Below are 6,019 nucleotides of genomic sequence, written 5' to 3'. Positions count from 1 at the left end.
TTCAACACTACACGCCTGTGTGTCTAAGCATCTCCGAGTGTTTAATAAATCCGGAATCGGATTGATGAATCGCTTGATTTGGATCGGAATATGCCGTTACCGATCCCCGAGCAAGAAACCCTAGCATTGATGAATTATCATATCTGATCAAGGTTCTAAAACTCAAAATCGTTGAAGGCCGATACTGATCTGAATCTAGGGATGTAAATGGATCGGATAGGGATCGAATTTTGATCAAATATGTTTGGATTCGAATATTTCTCATTTGGATATAGATATCCTTAAACGCATGCATATCAAAATTCATATTTCCAACAATTTGTTTACTCTATGACTTATGAAATCCGAACCTTCATCTCCCAAATGAATATAATTTGCTCTTAATACATCTTTCTAAGTTGTTTTAACTATTTTCCTCATTCTATAGAATCTGTCTAAACTTAAAGAACTCTCAAAATCATTAATTGATAATTTAATCGGATAGGATAATTATTTTTCAGATAAGTCGGATTTTAATCCGGGTACACCAAACGGATATGTATGCAAATTCGAATTCGGATTTCAACTATCCATTTACATCCCTATCTGAATCAGCCTATATCATAATATATCGGACAGATTTACTCTTGATATTTATTAAAATTCAGTTTTTTTAGTATATTTTAACCTTCCAGACAATTAGGGGTGTCAACAGGTCGGTCCAACTTGGTTTTGGTCCGAGCTGAGTCATTTTCGGTGTGGGAAGGCTGAAACCGAAACCAAACCAATAAGGAAATTCTGGTTTCGATTTGGTTTCAGTTTCGATGCGGTTTGGTTTTGGTTTATCTTCGGTTTCTTAAACCGGCTAGTAATCAGGTTGGTTTCGGTTTTTGATCCATTTTGAATTCAACTTTCAATACAAATGTATACAAAATTATGCAAAAGTTCGTTTTTTTAATGAATTTTGAAGTGTTTTGGTTTCTTATCAGTTTGGTTTCAATTTCGATCAAGGTTTTGAGCCGGTCTTGATTTGGTTTTGGGTTCATCCGGTTTCTGGTGCAGTTGGGTTTGGTTTTGGGGTTACAATACTCCAAACCGAAATTGAACCAATAAGGCTTCGGTTTGGTTTGGCCCAGACTATTATCGATTCGGTTTGGCCGATTTTACCGGTTCAATTTAGGGTTTGACACCCCTATGGACAATACTGATTGATCTGATCCGAGTTTTAGAACCATGAATTCTTGGGTTAGATCAAGTTGGCATAACTCATTCGATCTCCAACACGAGAGGGAGTCTATCATAAGTCACATACCAGTGACTCATATAGTCAAGGACTCAAGGGTAAGGGAGGAGAGAAAATGTATATTTTTTCTTCTTGAAGTTTCTCTAGAGTTGATTTCTTTTAATAAAATTTCTATTCTTTTGTTAGGTTTTAAAATTTTCCTTTATGATCACTTTAATTTCCTTTGTAACCAAATGTCGCCTACTTACATCATTTTTGCAATAGAATCTTATAATTTCAACTTCTTGCAAGTAGACCGCCATGAATTGGAAAAGTTTGTGATTCACCAGTATTTTTTTCTAGGCTGTGTTTAATGGACCATAATTGTAGTTATTTTTTATCACCCTTAGGTGTGAAATGTGCATCTTATTAAAATATTGGGGAAAAGATTAATGAGTGTGCACACCATGCTTTGGGAAGTCAATTTTGTTCACAACAATTTGGTTATAATAATGATTCTAATTTTTTTCCTTTTTTGAATGCAACAAGAAATCAAAATTTATAAGAAAGAATGTGAAGCAAATTGAATATTTACACATTCTCAGTTGAAGCATAGAGAGTGCTATCGCCTTATAAATTTTGATAATTAAAAAGAAAAAGGAAGACCGCCAAGTCATGTGGCTCCTACACCAATGCAGGGGGTCAATGGGATTACATGCACAAGCATCCAATAGGGGTGAGTTCATGGGGCCGGGGTGGTCATATCACCCTTTCTATGTTTAGGCACAGGGGCCACTCAACCTGGCAACAATCCACATTCTTGTCCTAGTTAAAACGTGTTAGGTTTAGGAGAAAAAGTCTCTAAGCGAGAACCATAGGCTACGCCAACATTTTGTATCTCTCTCCCCTCTCAGCCTCTATCGACGAATCATTCCCACCTTACCCATTGGCTATCTTTTCGTCTTCTTTTATTGATGGTCTCTTTGTTTTTTGGTAAAAGAACTTTATTAACGATGGAACAACGTTCCAACGGAGTTAGGGTACAAGAAAGGGCTCAAAAGAGGGTGGGATTGAAAACAAACAAGAGGAATGCTTGTTAGCTGGTCAAGAAGCAAGACAATCTACAATGCAATTGCCCTCCCAAAGGGTGTGTCTAAACAAAATATCTAAGAATCGGCCAACAAGACTAAAATATTCAGCAACAATTAACGAAATTCTTCATGTACAATTGGTGGTTGTTTTAAGAAGTACATTTGTCAAGAGGAGATTATCACTCTCCACGATAATATCATGGAAGCCTTCATGGGATGCAAAAACCAACGCTTGTCTGACTGCCAAAACCGTAGCCAATAGAGCAAATGAAGTACCAATTCCACAAGAAAAGGCACCAATACCAGCGAGACCTGGAGAACCAAGATAATCAACATCCACGTTAACCTTAATATATTAAGAAGGTAGGAAAATCCATGAGACGAATCTAGGGGGACGAGGAGTGTGAAGAACAAAGGAGTCAGCGATTGCCCAAGCATCAGAAATAGCAAGGAGGAAAATCTTATTGGGGCCAAAAGCTTCCTGTCAAAAAGTAAGGTTCTAGTATCCTTTCCATATGTGTCATATTACACTGGAAACAATAGCGACCTTAAGGACAGCTTCCCTATTATGCAAGGAGAGAGAACAGGTAGACAAAACGAGGTCAAAAATAGGTTTGGACGAGTTGAGTGGCTGCAACCCACGAGAGTTGTCAAACCTGTTGTGACATGGGGCTTTCGAAGAAGATGTGGTTTGGATTTTGATGAAGAAGATGGCATGATTGACAGAAATAGGAGAGGTTGAAGCCTCGGGTGTTAAGAATATCTGGGAGAGGCAGTTTGTAGTGTACAATTTTCCAAAAAAGCAGTTGGGATTTTGGAATTCAAGGCATATGCCATAGTTTGAGCCACTGGAGGTTGGGTTGATGATGGAAACCATTGAGGGCAATACTATATGCTGAGGCGATAGATAATGACCTAGAAGAAGTTGTTGCCCATACAAACTTGTATGGTCTTTGAAAAATTGGGAGTGGAATGGACAAAACACGCATGGCAATCAAAAAGGGCCACCAAAAGGATTATAATTTCACATCACCATGACTTGGTGTATTGATCTATGAGTTAAGAGACTAATGTGGGTGTGGGAGAGGAAATGGGGCTTGAGTGGGCGGATAATGAGGGATCCAAAAGTTAGTCCAAGATTGATTGTGCGACTATCTCCAATTTAAAAGAACAGTTATTTCCACACGATATCCCAAGCGGAGCAAACAGACTTCCATGACCAATAAGCAGAGTTGGGGCAACATGCTTGGAGGAATGATGCATTTGGGAAGTAATATGTTTCATAAGAGTACACCAGACCGAAGAATTGGGTTGAAGAATTTCCCAACATTTTTTGGCAGAGCATTGTTCATGCCCACCGACTGCTTAATGCCTAGGCCTTTGAATCTCTTGGGCTGATAAATTGTTGTGCAAGAAACAGTAGGTAGTTGGTGATGATGTGTACCATTTGAGAAAAATAAATTTTGGCTTATAGAGTCTAAGCTTTCGTGGACTAAAGATGGAACTTTGAAGCAGGACATCTATATAGAGGCATTACGAACAAGGTGGACTGGAAGAGCACCAGTTTCCCTGTAAGGCCGAGGAATTGGGATTTCCAATGTTGGAGCTTCCCAAAAACTCGAGAAATGAGATATTTACAAGGATTCTTGTGTTGTTTTATGGTGATCATTGTTGGTAACCGGCCAAGTGGCAGTGATGACGTGGCCAATTTGGGTGATGTAGCAAAAAATGATGACGTGGTAGAGTTCAGTGTCATCAATGAGATAACAGAGCCGCATGGTGTGCGACAAAATTGATCTATTAATGCTTTGAGGCATTTTCAGCAGTGAAAATAACATTTTTGTAACTCTAATTTTTCATGAAAAAATATAAATTGTAATTTATCTAGTCCAATGCCTCTGATTTCATCACATTCCGATATCGTATGAAGAAGTTACGACATTTGTGACAATCGGGGGCAGTTTTAGCATTGAAGATGAATTTTGCGGAATAAATTTTCTCCATATAACAATACAAAAAAATCCAATATTTCCAAAACTTCTGATTTCATCACGTTTTGATTCCATATGAGGAAGATGCGATATCGAAAATGTTTAGGGGTATTTTGATCTTTTTACATGGTTGAGTCAGATGATTGTAAAGTTGTAGAGCGTCGAGTCGTGGTTCCAACGCAATTCTTTTCGTTTTGATAACAAATTATATGAAAAAGTTACATGCATTTCCGTGAAGTCGGTTCGAAATTCCAAACCGAAAAATCCCATTTTGCTCTTTGTGTAGGGAGGATTTTATAGGATTTATTTTTGAAATTTCAGGTGATTTTGTGTAATTTCAGGTGATTTTGTGTAATTTCAATATCTTGAAGGTATAACTATTAAGGGGTTTTTGGCATTGAAGTTTGTGGGAGCAGGGGCTTAAATGCTATTAAGAATAATTAGTTGATCCTTGATCGATGGCTCATATTGCACCACGAAGGCGAGGTTCTAATCCAAGGGAGCACTTGGATTTGTGCTGATAAGGATGTGGAATATTCCATCGCGAGCCCTTCTATTGGATTTGTGCATTGAAAATGATGCTCTGGTATTGCACTTTATTAAGGTGTGCTATGATGTTTCACGCATGTGTAGAAGATATTATGAAGATCCTGATCTTAAAGATATTATGAGATTTGATCAAAGCCAATCTTGATGGATTCGGATCCAATGGTTGATAGGTGCTTCACTTTTTGTGAGTGGGAGACAAGCTCCCTTAAAATTCAGAAAAAAGAGTTAATAAAAAATCGACAACAAAAAGGCACAACTGACCGCTTACGTCAGCATGACATCATTAGTTGACCTCTTATTATAATCTTACGGCTCAGATCAAAAGATTATTCTTGTATGAGATCGACGGTCCAAATCGCGCCATCATTTTGCGCACTGCCAGAGTATGCTACGCTAACCACCGAAGATTCTATTTTGAGATTTCTGGTTAACCCAACTTCAAAGGGCCATATCTCCCTCATCCCAACTTCGATTTGGGTGATTCAAGTTGGAAATTCTTTACCATTCCGAGTTCTACACACTAAAGAGAAGAGATCAGACATAGAGGTAGTAGAGGTGGTTGAAAAAACGAGTTGAAGCTCATGAAAGGCTTAGGGTTTGAAGGAAAGACTTTCATCCTCTTGCACTTGATCCATAGCCCCCATTAGAGGTTTAGAAAGTTGCTGAAAACCAAGGTAGCAAGTTATATTGGTTGTTGCCAATAGACAGAAAAAGAAGATGGAAAAGAAGAGAAGAAGAGGGAAATAGAAAAAAAGTTTTTCCCTCAATTTGTGTGTGTCTTGAATGCCTCTCAATAAAGATTTTCTCAAACCCAACTAATGGAGTTTGATGGTTCTTGTTGAGAATATTATTTCTCTATTAAAGCTTTATTTATAATGAAGTCTAGAAGAGGAGAAGTAGAGAGAGAGAGAGAGAGAGAGAGAGAGAGAGAGAGAGAGAGAGAGTGTTTGTGTGAGTATGAATGTCATTGTTGCTCCATTGAAAGTAAAGACAATGAGAAAATAAATAAGAAGAAGAATAACATAGAATTTGATTATTGTGAATTGCTTCAAGAAACCCAATTGCTAATCGGGGTTGAAGCATTGGCAGCACCGAGACAACATGGTTATGGTCCGCATCAAGTGGAGATCGACATCATTGCATCTTCGACGATTACTCCTTGCTAAGGTAACATCACTTTTGTCAAA

The sequence above is a fragment of the Macadamia integrifolia genome, chromosome 7 (genome assembly GCF_013358625.1).
Source record: "Macadamia integrifolia cultivar HAES 741 chromosome 7, SCU_Mint_v3, whole genome shotgun sequence".
Classification (NCBI taxonomy): domain Eukaryota; kingdom Viridiplantae; phylum Streptophyta; class Magnoliopsida; order Proteales; family Proteaceae; genus Macadamia; species Macadamia integrifolia.
The sequence above is the reverse complement of the archived record's forward strand: the minus strand, read 5'-3'. Positions refer to the sequence as shown.